This window comes from Elgaria multicarinata, chromosome 1, assembly GCF_023053635.1.
Source record: "Elgaria multicarinata webbii isolate HBS135686 ecotype San Diego chromosome 1, rElgMul1.1.pri, whole genome shotgun sequence".
NCBI lineage: Eukaryota > Metazoa > Chordata > Lepidosauria > Squamata > Anguidae > Elgaria > Elgaria multicarinata.
In genome coordinates this window covers 1,116,749-1,128,545 of record NC_086171.1, presented here as the reverse complement: position 1 = coordinate 1,128,545, position 11,797 = coordinate 1,116,749, and the positions used below count along the sequence as shown (strand labels likewise).

The 11,797-nt window shown below is 46.8% G+C and overlaps 1 long non-coding RNA gene across 1 annotated transcript; it reads left to right on the top strand.

The window, feature by feature from the left end:
* Positions 1-7,070: 7,070 nt before the first annotated feature.
* LOC134395632 (uncharacterized) lies at positions 7,071-10,444 on the top strand. Its single transcript, XR_010025230.1, has 3 exons — positions 7,071-7,108; positions 7,361-7,426; positions 9,420-10,444. It is a non-coding gene; the product is annotated as an uncharacterized LOC134395632 (long non-coding RNA).
* The last annotated feature ends 1,353 nt before the right edge of the window (positions 10,445-11,797 follow it).

Here is an 11,797-nt window from a genome sequence, read left to right as displayed (position 1 = left end):
TGCTCCACTAATTGTTGAGATCCGACTGGTTTTGTGCAGGTGCCCAACATCATGATAGCCAACTCTCAACTCATTGAAAAACATTTAATGAACTACAGGATGGACGTACAATGCTAGACAGAGGCCATACCACGGCTTCCGCCCACTTCCTTCTCCATTTGTAATCTCTAATAGTGCTAAGTAGCAAGTTTCAAATTCTCTTGCATCCAACAGCTTTCAACTCATTAGAAGAAAGTGGTGGGCATTTTCTAGAAAATGCCTTCACGTTGTCTGTGAGATACTGATAATTTATACTGGAAACTGTCACTTGTAAATGTAAAAGTTATGTTGTTCTTTTGAATACTGCAAATATGGTAAAAATATTATCACATGTTCCCATGTCCTATATAGTAATAGCAAACGTATTTTCTGATTGTGGATCCTGACATAGGTGAATTGGCAAGATATACACAAAAGAAGGGGGCATCAGCAGGTTTGGGGAAGCACAGAAAAAAGACCCCCCCCCAAAGAGGGAGGAAACCTAATGGGTGGGAAGAAAACACTACTCCAAATCCCCAAACAACCCAATGAGTATGGAGCACAGTCAAGGTGCTTGGCTCTAGGCTGTGTTGAGAACACATGTACCAAATTTCATTCCAATATCTTGGTGTTTAAGATATTGCATTACAAATAAATGGAATGTCAAACAAGAGTTCCCTTGGCTTTGTCAATAAATAAAAATAAATAAAAATGAATGGCATGTAGACATTAGCTGGATATTGCACGGATGAGGAGGTGCAGGGAACGCTTATCAAATTTGCAGACGACACAGAATTGGGTGGGATAGCTAATACCCTGGGAGACAGAAACAAACTTTAAAGTGATCTTGATAGGCTGGAGTGCTGGGCTGAAAACAACAGGAAGAAATTTAATAGAGATAAGTTCTACATCTAGGAAAAAGAAACCAAATGCACTGTTACAAGATGGGGGATACTTGGCTCAGCAATACTACAAACGAGAAGGATCTTGGAATTGTTGTAGATCGCAAGCTGAATATGAGCCAACAGTGCGATGTGGCTGCAAGAAAGGCAAATGCTGTTTTGGGCTGCATTAATAGAAGTATAGCTTCCAAATCACTTGAGGTCCTGGTTCCTCTCTATTTGGCCCTGGTTAGGCCTCAGCTTGGGTATTGCGTCCAGTTCTGGGCTCCACAATTCAAGAATGACACAGACAAGCTGGAGTGTGTTTAGAAGAGGGCAATGAGGATGATCAGGAGTCTGGAAGCAAAGCCCTATGAGGAGAGACTGAAAGAACTGGGCATGTTTAGCCTGGGGAAGAGGAGATATGATAGCACTCTTCACTTGTTGCACAGAGGAGGGCCAGGATCTCTTCTCAATCATCTCAGAGTGCAGGACACGAACTAATAGGCTCAAGTGACAGGAAGCCAGATTCCGGCTGGACATCAGGAAAAACTTCCTGACTGTTAGAGCAGTACGACAATGGAGCCAATTGCCTAGGGAGGTGGTGGGCTCTCCCACCCAGGAGGCCTTCAAGAGGCAGCTGGACAGCCATCTGTCAGGGATGCTTTGAGGTGGATTCCTCCATTGAGCAGGGGTTGATGACCTTATAGGCCCCTTCCAACTCTACTCTTCTATGATTCTATGATATTGATATTTCTCTTTTTTTTATTTGCAACATTATAATTATTGTGTTGTGGTGGCTATATGATATGCATATATGGTTGTGTAGTTCACTTCAGGCTACTGAAAAGGCCGTTTTTATTGATTGATATATGGGGTAGTATAGTGTGGGCTTTGCGGTACTTCAGCTCCAAAATATGTTAATCCAGCTCAGGAAATTAGATCTAAAATAAAATAAAGGAACACCCATTTACTTATTCAATGGATTTCAACCCCCCTTTCAGGACAGATTAGCCCACTGAAGCAGTTTACAGTAGTGAAAAAAAAATCATAATAAGATCACATAAAAACATTAAAATCTTAAAACATAATAGGATCACATGGAGAAAAACACCACAATAGCTGATAAATCAGATACAAATAGCAAGAGCATATCAAAATAATTAAATACTAGTAGCAGAGAAACAATTGAAGAACCACAATTCATCTAAAGGCTGACTGGAAGGGCAGCAAGGAGGGGGGGAACATTCTTATTTCCCTGGGGAGGGTACTGCAGATATGTGGGGCACAAGGAAAAAAAGGCCCTGTCCCTGTCATTTGCGAGCAAAATACCTCTACTGATGAAGCAGAGTAGAATGACTATGGCCTTAGGTAGACCTACCTGTTAGTCCGCGATAGGGGGCTGAGGATCTCGCGATGGTGTTATTGCGAGATTCCCCCCTCTGTTTACACGTGGCGCGTGACGACCTCAGATGGAGAGGCGTCCCGCCCGCTATTTTAAAAAATTTCTTAAAGAGGCAGCAACGCACGAGCGCTTGCGCCCAAAAGGTAAGTGTTTTTTTTTAAAAAAAAACCCACTCCCCGCACCCCAATCCCAATGGGCACATTGCTCCTGAGGAGCTCTGTGCCCCATGCGCAGGTCCTGGCTCCTCACGAGTAACCATGAGGAGCTGGGACAAACCGTGGTGCCCGGCCACACGTCCCACGGTCTTGGTCTTGGGTGAAGACCGTGGAAAAACCGGGCCTAAAGAGGAGGGCGAGATCCTGGGTCAAGGGAGGGATCATCCCTCCCTGATCCCAGGATCCCCTGTGTGTCATGCGGATGCACAGGGACGATCCCGGGGATTACCCCGGGATTTCGCCCAGTCCAGCTAAGGCCTATATGAAAAGGAGGACCGGGTTCCTGTATCTTTAACAGTTGTTTAGAAAAGGGGATTTCAGCAGGTGTCGTTTGTATGCATGCTGCACCTGGAGAAATTCCCTCTTCATCACAACATTTGAAGCTGCAGGAGCCCTGCCTAGCATGACCAGATACAAAAGAGGGCAGGGCTCCTGCAGCTTTAACTTCTGGGAAGAAGAGGGAATTTCACCAGGTGCTGCATGCATACAAACTGACACCTGCTGAAATTCCCTTTTCAATATTTATTTATTTATTACATTTCTATACCGCCCAATAGCCGGAGCTCTCTGTCAAAGATATAGGAGCCCGGCCCTCCTTTCCATGTGGTCACTCTATCTGCCAGAGAGCAAGGTGTGAGGCGCCACTTTTCAATGCAGCTGGCCCTTCAGATAACCGGGCGCTAAACTGTTGCGCTGCTCTGGCTGTTCTTAAGGCGTCATCACACAAGGTGAAATCACATTTGCTTACCGTCGCTTCTCCATCCGCGCATTTGTCCCTCATTACTTCCTCTTTCGAAATAAGAAGTAAACCACGTGTGCGTGGTCCATTCAGTGGACCGTTTTGATCCCGCTGCTTCTCTTGCACACAGCAGGAGACAGCAGCAACTTCCATCTTTAAAAATAATTCCGACTTACTGGGGTGTTTTTTTGTGGTGCGAAAAAGGCTAGAAAGGGTGGGAGGCGCGTGGGAGGCAGACGACATCGCGAGAGGGACCCGCGAAAATCTGTGACTGTCCAGTAACGCGCATGCAATAAAATGCCCATCTGAGGGAGCTCTTCCTTTCTGGGTCAGAAGCTGGATCAGCAACCCTGCATGGGTGAACGTTTTAGACCTGCCAACTTCCTTGTGCTGCTGCTGTTGCCTCAACCAAAGATGAATCTGACGGTCCCACGGCACGGAGGCATAACCAAGCGAAGCAACTGAGAAGGAGCGGCCCCAGCGGACTTTCAGTTTCTGCTGCTTTGAAACTGAACTGTTAATATGCAATCACACACTGTGGCAGGTTCAGTCTTCTTGGTGGGACAGGAAGCGGCTGCAGGAGGCTGCTAGAACACAGAAGCTTCAGAGGGAACGAACAGCCAGCCAGGCGGAGGAGACGGCCCAGCAGCGCCCAAAGGTACTCGTCGAAGAGGAGCCTTTTGCAGAGTGTTTAGACGGGGTCATCTTGCAGAGGTTGGATGAAAGAGAAGGGGAGGAAAGCTTTGGTGGAAGGAGGCATGGAGGGTGGGGTGGGGGAGCAGGGGGTGGTGGTGGTCACGTATTATCCACTATTCGGAGAGACGGGGGTTGGGGGTTTGAGTGCAAAGTTTGGGGTTTTTGTAACTAATTCCCATAAAAGTAAATAGAAATTAAGTGCTTATGTGTATTTTAATGAGAGAAGGGATACATTTCACTGAATTGTAATGATTATGCTCCATAGAGCAGTGGTTTTAATTTGGCAATTCCTGTTGAAATTAAGTGTTGGGCTTTTGTTATTCCTGTTTTCCCATATCTGTTTTCATTAATTGAATAGCGTGGAGACATTTTTCTCCCTCTCTCATAATACTAGAATGTGGCGTCAATCCCATGAAGCTGATTGGTGGGAGGTTCAGGACGGATAAAAGGAAGGAGTTCTTCACGCAGCGCAGCGTTAAAACTAGGGAACTCAGCACCACAAGACGTAGGGATCTGGATGGCTTCAAAAGGGGGTTGGATAAATTCCTGGAGGCAAGCGCTGTTGATGACTACTACCCCTGGTAGCTATGTACTACCTCCAGTATCTGAGGCAGTAAGTCTTTATACACCAGCTGCTGGGGAACATGGGTGGGAGGGTACTGTAGCACCATGTCCTGCTTGTGGGTCCCTGGTTGACAGCTGGTTGGGTCATGTGTGAACGGAGTGCTGGACTAGATGGACCCTGGGTCTGATCCAGCCTCAGGGCTCCTCTGATGTTCTGATGTTCTTGTTTATCTGCCCTCCGATTTATGCCAGGCTATTCCACATCAACAGAAACACAGTAATACTTAATCAAACAAATGCAAGCTGAAAGCAGGGAAAACTGTCCTTAAGAAATCCTATGAAGTAATTTTAGTTTCAAGCCCAGTTGGAGCCAAAAATGTGGTAGGGGGAAATACATATGAAAATGAAGGGAGCCTTTCTGGGAAATGTGCTGACTAGCTAGAAACCCTTTCATGAGAAGAGTGGTTTGTAGTCAACACCTCCCTGCATCTTTGTTTCTCTGCATGTTTCTCGCCTGCCCAAGGGCCTCTACTTCCCTTGCTCGGCTCCGTCCATTTTCTTCTGCTGCCCCTTACGTCTGGAACGCTCTTCCAGAACATTTGAGAACTACAAGTTCAATCGCAGCTTTTAAAGCTCAACTAAAAACTTTTCTTTTTCCTAAAGCTTTTAAAACTTGATGTTGTGCAGACTTTATACTGTTAGTTTTACCCTACCCTGTGCCTGCTTACCCTACCCAGTGCCTGTTTGCATTCTCTTCCCCTCCTTATTGCTTTACTATGATTTTATTAGAATGTAAGCCTATGCGGCAGAGTCTTGCTATTTACTGTTTTACTCTGTACAGCACCATGTACATTGATGGTGCTATATAAATAAATAATAATCATCATCATCATCATCTGTCAGAGAGTCAAGCCCCTGGGTGGTGGTTTTTTTAAAGGATGCTGATTTTTATACGAGAAAACAAACCACCAACACACAAGGTAATCGTGCTATTTGCAGGAAGTTTTGCTGAGTTATTATTTTTCTGCAAATGGGATGAAACAGAGCAGAGGGGAAGCTGTTTTGCAGGGGCAGGCAGGGGCTCAGTTCAGACAACACAAAAAACACTGATGGTTTTAGGAGTCCACCGTCAGTGGAATGAACAACGGTTGAGTTGATCTTTTTCGCCTGGCTCCTGCAAGAGCAGCCAAACGGAGCCCGCCACTCTGGTCCAGCCTGCACAACTCACAATGGCTGCTGGGATAGCACCAAGAGGACTGTGGGAAGAGGGAGGGCGGGGAGAGGGGAGGAGGCTGTGTCAATCAAATGCCGGGTGGCGTAGCAATTCCCTCCACGCGGGCCTCGACCACTCCACAGTTGCGCAGGAACACGTTGTGTGGGGAGTACCCACAAAAAACACAACCATGAGTTGACTGCTCCACCCGCCATTGACTAATGTGTTGTCTGAAGGCAGCCTATGGAGTGGGGAGTCAAATACCACCCACCATAACGCACCTTCTCCTTCTCGGGTGGTAAGGGTGGGTTGGGCTCAAGTATAAAGTTTGGTTTCCTGTTAGCACAGAATTGCAGCCCCCCTATGATGGCCTCAAATGAAGAGGAAACAGAAGGCATAAAGTTATTCATAGCAAATTCCCATAGAAATAAATGGGAATGATGTGCTCAGGGGTGTTTAAATCCTGTTGGTTTTAATGGGAGAAGGCGTTTGTTCCACATAGCAGTGGCTGTAACTTTGTTATTCCTTTTCCCCTATATCTGTTTCATTATTCTAATGTGCAAAGCGCTTTACATGAGAGGGGCATCGTGGCCCTTTGAGTAATCTGTAGTAAACAGCTGCAGGTTTTAGGGACAACTGTTTAAGTAGGAGGGAAATATAGGAATTCCACTCAGATCCGCCTTAAGAGAGGCTCCGTAGACACGCTTTAATGCTGTAGATCTCAACACAGAGCAGCAGAGTAAACCTCCTCCATCCCCCCCCCCTTGTAGGGACACCTAGCTTTTTGTGAGCCCCTTTCTTCTCTGCATTTTATTTTAGTTTGCATTGCGAAGTCTTTGCTTTTCTCCTCTCTCTTGCAATGCAGAGCTATCCTAATTCCCCTTTATTTTTAGGGTCTTGGGGGGAGGGTAGAGTTTAATGGCAGTGTAGCTATTTGGTCATAGAACCACCACCACCACCTGGCACAATCCGGTCAGTGACACTGTAGCCGTAGAACTAGGCCAATGAGAGTTTTCTAAAAAATACATATTCTCCTGTATTGCTCACAACCTATGAAATGTGTTTCTTCAAGAGCTGCATTTCTCCTCCCTCCACCCGTTTGGCTTTTAGAAAGGCTATAAAGACACGTCCTTTCAAACTAGACTTTTAGACTGTGTAAGTTTAATGTTTTAAGGTTTTTACCATTTGTGATGTTCTTATTTTCATTGTTTTAAATTGTTCTGTACTGCCTTGATTTCTTTTTAGAACTTAAGGCAGTGTGCCCATGCTAATAAATAAATAAATAAATAAAGGTACCTTGTGGTGATGGCAGGCATTAACTGGTTATTTGGATATCCCCAGGATTAAAACAGAGAAAGGAGGCAAAGGGGGTGCAAGGTAAGTCCCCTCCCAAAAAGGTCAGTTTCAATGGAACCACGGAGGATCTGTGGGGTGGGGGGCTTTGGGACTTTCACGCTGCCTGCCACATGAATGCCACGTTTTAGTTGTACTCTCCAGAAGAGCTATTTATTATGCATTCCCCAAATTTGATTTTGGTAAAGAAAGCCAATGGCGGGGTGTCCCCTGGGTGAAACTGAATGTCCCCCAGAACCTTTGCAGATAACTATTGTTGTGTGTTTCTTAATCCAGGAATCTTGGACTGCCTTGAATCCTGAGTTGTGTCCAATCCTTCCTTGAAGGACAACATGGCCGAAGGTAATAATGTTAGATCAACATAATGGTCAGGGTCCTGCCCCCACAAATCTCTGAGCGTCTGTCTTAGTTCCTGACAGCTTCAAGGTGGCCACAAAATTGTCCTGTTCTCATGGCCCCTGGTATGTATCACACTGAAGCTAAATATGGCCGCCAGGATGCCTACTGAAAGAACACATTGATTGGGCCATAGCTTCTGCCTGACCTCGAACTGGCAAGGAAGGTGTGGGCAGCCCTGGCTGGCTTTGGGGCAGTCACGTCTCAGCCTGATGTACTTCATAGGGTCGCTGCACTCCTTGGTGTGCCTTTGTCCATGGGAACTGCTGCTGCTGCTCCTGCCCCATCCACGCCTCCACTCGGCCCTCCAGGTCCATGAATCGCCTCATTTGCTCACTCTCTTTGAGGCCTTTGTTCAAGTCATAGAATCATAGAATCATAGAATAGCAGAGTTGGAAGGGTCCTACAAGGCCATCGAGTCCAACCCCCTGCTCAATGCAGGAATCCACCCTAAAGAATCCCTGACAGGTGGCTGTCCTAGCTTTCTGTTTCCTCCATGTGGTCACTGTTCCTCTGGACCTTCCTTCTACCCCTTCTTTTTGTTCCTGAGTATCAGAATCACATGAAATATCACATGAAGCATGGAGCAAGACATCCTAAGACAAGGTCCTCCTTCCGTGTTTCTGAGACAAAAGTGCTGCTGCGTTGAAATTGCTGCCTTAGAGACGGAGTCACTTCCATTGCCCTGTAACTACACAAGGCTTGTTACGGAGGTTGAGGGATGGTGATGTCTCTGCTTTTGCTCCAGCCCTCGCGAGGCAGTGGAATTCCCACATGTCTCCTCTTCACCTTACGATCAGGACAGGAGGATTTGCTTTGTCACTCCTGACTGGCAGATGTGCGCTGGATGCTCTAGAGTCGGAGTGTAGACCCTCAGGAGGTCGTAGAGCATCTTCGGGCACAGGCATAGTTCAAAAGCATCCACTTCTTCCAGTTAAGTGTGAAAATAACTGGGGTTTATATATTTAATATATATTGTTGTAAACCACCCAGAGAGCTTCGGCTGTGGGGCGGTATATAAATGTAATTAAATAAATAATAATGTGTGTGTGTGTGTGTGTGTGTGTGTGTGTGTGTGTGTGTGTGTATTTATATATATGTTTGCATTATCAAAACCAGACACAATTTTCAAATGTGATTACAGGTTTGGGGACGTGTGGGCTTTTGTCTCCAAAATGTGCTCCTGTTTCTGATGATGTGAGACTGAACCAATATTCTTGTCCGTGCCTCATCACTGGCGGCAAGAGCTTTCAGATAAGCTATGCTATTATTTGGGGTATTTTGGCCTCACCCCTTTTGCCTTTAGCCTGGCTCCTTTTTGCATTTAGCTATGCCCACAACTGGACTATTACTCCCAAGAGCTTTTCCAAAATTGAATTTGTCTGTCAGGCTGAAAGAAGCTCAATATAGCCCTGTGCTAGGGCCTTCTCTGTGGTGGTGCCCTAGTGGACCCCCACCCGGGAAAGCCCCCACCCCCGGCCAGTGCCCTTGTGTCCTTTGAGAAACGACCAAGGGCCTGTAGAGGTTAAAACCATGCATTGCTTCCAGCACATGAAAATGGGCTGAGAGGAAGAACATTCATTTGCAAATAAAATGACGTGAAATAGACTGCTGAGACCACCAACCCAACTTCCTCTGTGTGCAGCCTGTGCACACCGTCTGGTCCCTCAAGCCCCTCCCCTCTGCCTTGTACGCCTCTGATGCTTTCTGGCATGTCGGTGTCTTTGCCTCTGCCTTTGCTGCTTGAGCTGAGAGTTGGTGCCCCACATGCTGCCACTGCATGCCCCGACGATACCACACGTGAATCTGTAAGCAATTAGTGCACGGCCCCCGTTAGAGCATTTCTGGTGAGCTTCAGAGTGAGAGACTATGAATCATTTGTGGGCAGGTTGGTGTGTTTTTTAGGGTACTCATGGGAACTGCATTCTATCTTACTTAGCCGAAAAGGAACAAGAGCTGAGAATTCTTCTCATCGGCAAAACCGGAACCGGGAAGAGCTCCACAGGAAACACCATCTTGGGAGATAAAGTGTTCGATAGCGCTGCTGCACCTGGATCAGTCACCAAGCTTTGTGAAAAACGAAAAGCCGTCTTCGAAGGGAGGAAGATGGTTGTTGTTGATACGCCTTGGTTTTTTGACACTAAAAGAAAGAAAGTTTATAGCTGGAAAGATATTGAGACGTGTGTTGGTCTTCTGCACCCTGGGCCCCATGCGATTCTAGTGGTTATCAGAATCAGCAAGATGACAGGAGAGGAGCAAGATGCTATTCGGGAGGTTAAGAAGTTTTTTAGCATTGAAGGTAAACATTTTCTGATCCTTTTATTCACCCATAAAGATGCTTTAGATCTTGATGGTATAACTCTAAAAGGTTTCTTAGCAAATGCAGAGGGTCACCTGAAGGATCTAATGGGCATGGCTGCAAACCGATTCATTGCTTTCAACAATAATGCTGAAGAAGCAGAAAGGATATGTCAGGTTCAGGAACTGATTAAAAAAATAGATGACATGGTGGTACTGAATGGTACAAAGCCATATTACAGGATGGAACTGTTCAAGAAGGACAGCTCATGGTGTAGTATAATATAATATAAGCAAGGATGCAAATATGTTTTCCAATGAACCCTAATTTCTATTCTGATTTGAGGGACAAAATGTGACTCCCATAAGAAATGAAATCCTGCATCTTTTCTCCTCCTCCCACAGTTCTTTTCACCCCACGCAAGGACCATATTCCTGACCATGTCAACTGTAGCCTGTTTTTCTCCTGTGTATAATTGCTCCTTTGGCCTATTAAGTAGGGCTGTGCTCTGCTTCTCTTCGGATCGGAGAAGCAGAAGCGGATCAGGGTGCTTTGCCTCCCCTTAAAGCGAAGGTGAAGAGGATCGGGGGGCAGCGGAGCGTCGCAGAGCGGATCGAGATGAAGGCGGATCCTTCACCTCGATCCGGAGCTCCGAAAAAAGGTAAGGGGGCCATACCTGGCGCTGCTGCTGTCCCTGCGGCGATGGCGGCAGAGCCAGGTAAGGGGGCAGGGGGGAGTGGAGTCTTACCTGGTCCGTCGCGGCCCATTGCCAGCTTCGCTAGAGCCCACAGCTCAACCCGGAAGCGGGGCCTACAGTTCCGGGTTGAGCCGCGGGCTCTAGTGAAGCTGGCGACGGGCTGCAATAGACCAGGTAAGTCGTGTGCGTAAGGGGGGGTTACCTAGTCCTGCCGCTGCCGCCCATGCGGTGACGGCGGCAGAGCCAGGTAAGGGGGCAGGAGGAAAGGGTCTTACCTGTGTCCGTCCACGGTCCAGCAGCAGCTTCAGCTGAGCCCAAGGACTCAAACCGGAAGACCAGGCCGCAACTGCAGCCTGGTCTTCCTGTTTGAGTCCTCGGGCTCAGCTGAAGCAGCTGCCGGACCGCAGATGGACGCAGGTAAGGGGGGAGGAGGGAGGGGGCCTTACCTGGTGTTGCTGCCACCACCACTGCGGAGCTCTGACTCAGATCCGGAGCTCCACAGCGAAGCAAAGCAGAGCATTGGCGGATCGGCGTGGATCGGACTCGATCCGAAAGTTGCAGATTAGGATCCGAAGTGGATCGGGTGTGTGTGTCCGTGCACAGCCCTACTATTAAGACATGCCTCTCTTCTGCTTGCAATTACACATGTTGCTCTTGGAGTTAGATACAGGAAATATTTATAGCATATCCTCTTTGCCCAGGCATATAGCGGCACATCTTAATTACCCACATGTTTAGTTTTTAACGGCTTTTAATGCTTTATGAGTGTATGTTCTGTGTTTTAGAATTTTAAATTTTGTATACTCATTTTTATCTTAATCTTTTAGAATTTCTGTAAACCGCCCAGAGAGCCATGGCTATGGGGGCGGTATATAAGTGAAATAAATAAATAAATAAATAAATAAATAAATAAATAAATTTTGTTGTTTATTCGTTCAGTTGTTTCCGACTCTTCGTGACTTCATGGACCAGCCCACGCCAGAGCTTTCTGTCGGCCATCGCCACCCCTAGCTCCCCCAAGGTCAAGTCTGTCACCTCCAGAATATCATCCCTCCATCTTGCCCTTGGTCGGCCCCTCTTCCTTTTGCCTTCCACTTTCCCTAGCATCAGCCTCTTCTCCAGGGTATCCTGTCTTCTCATTATGTGGCCATGGCCAAAGTACTTCAGTTTTGCCTTTAATACCATTCCCTCAAGTGAGCAGTCTGGCTTTATTTCCTGGAGTATGGACTGGTTTGATCTTCTTGCAGTCCAAGGCACTCTCAGAATTTTCCTCCAACACCACAGTTCAAAAGCATCTATCTTCCTTCGCTCAGCTTTCCTT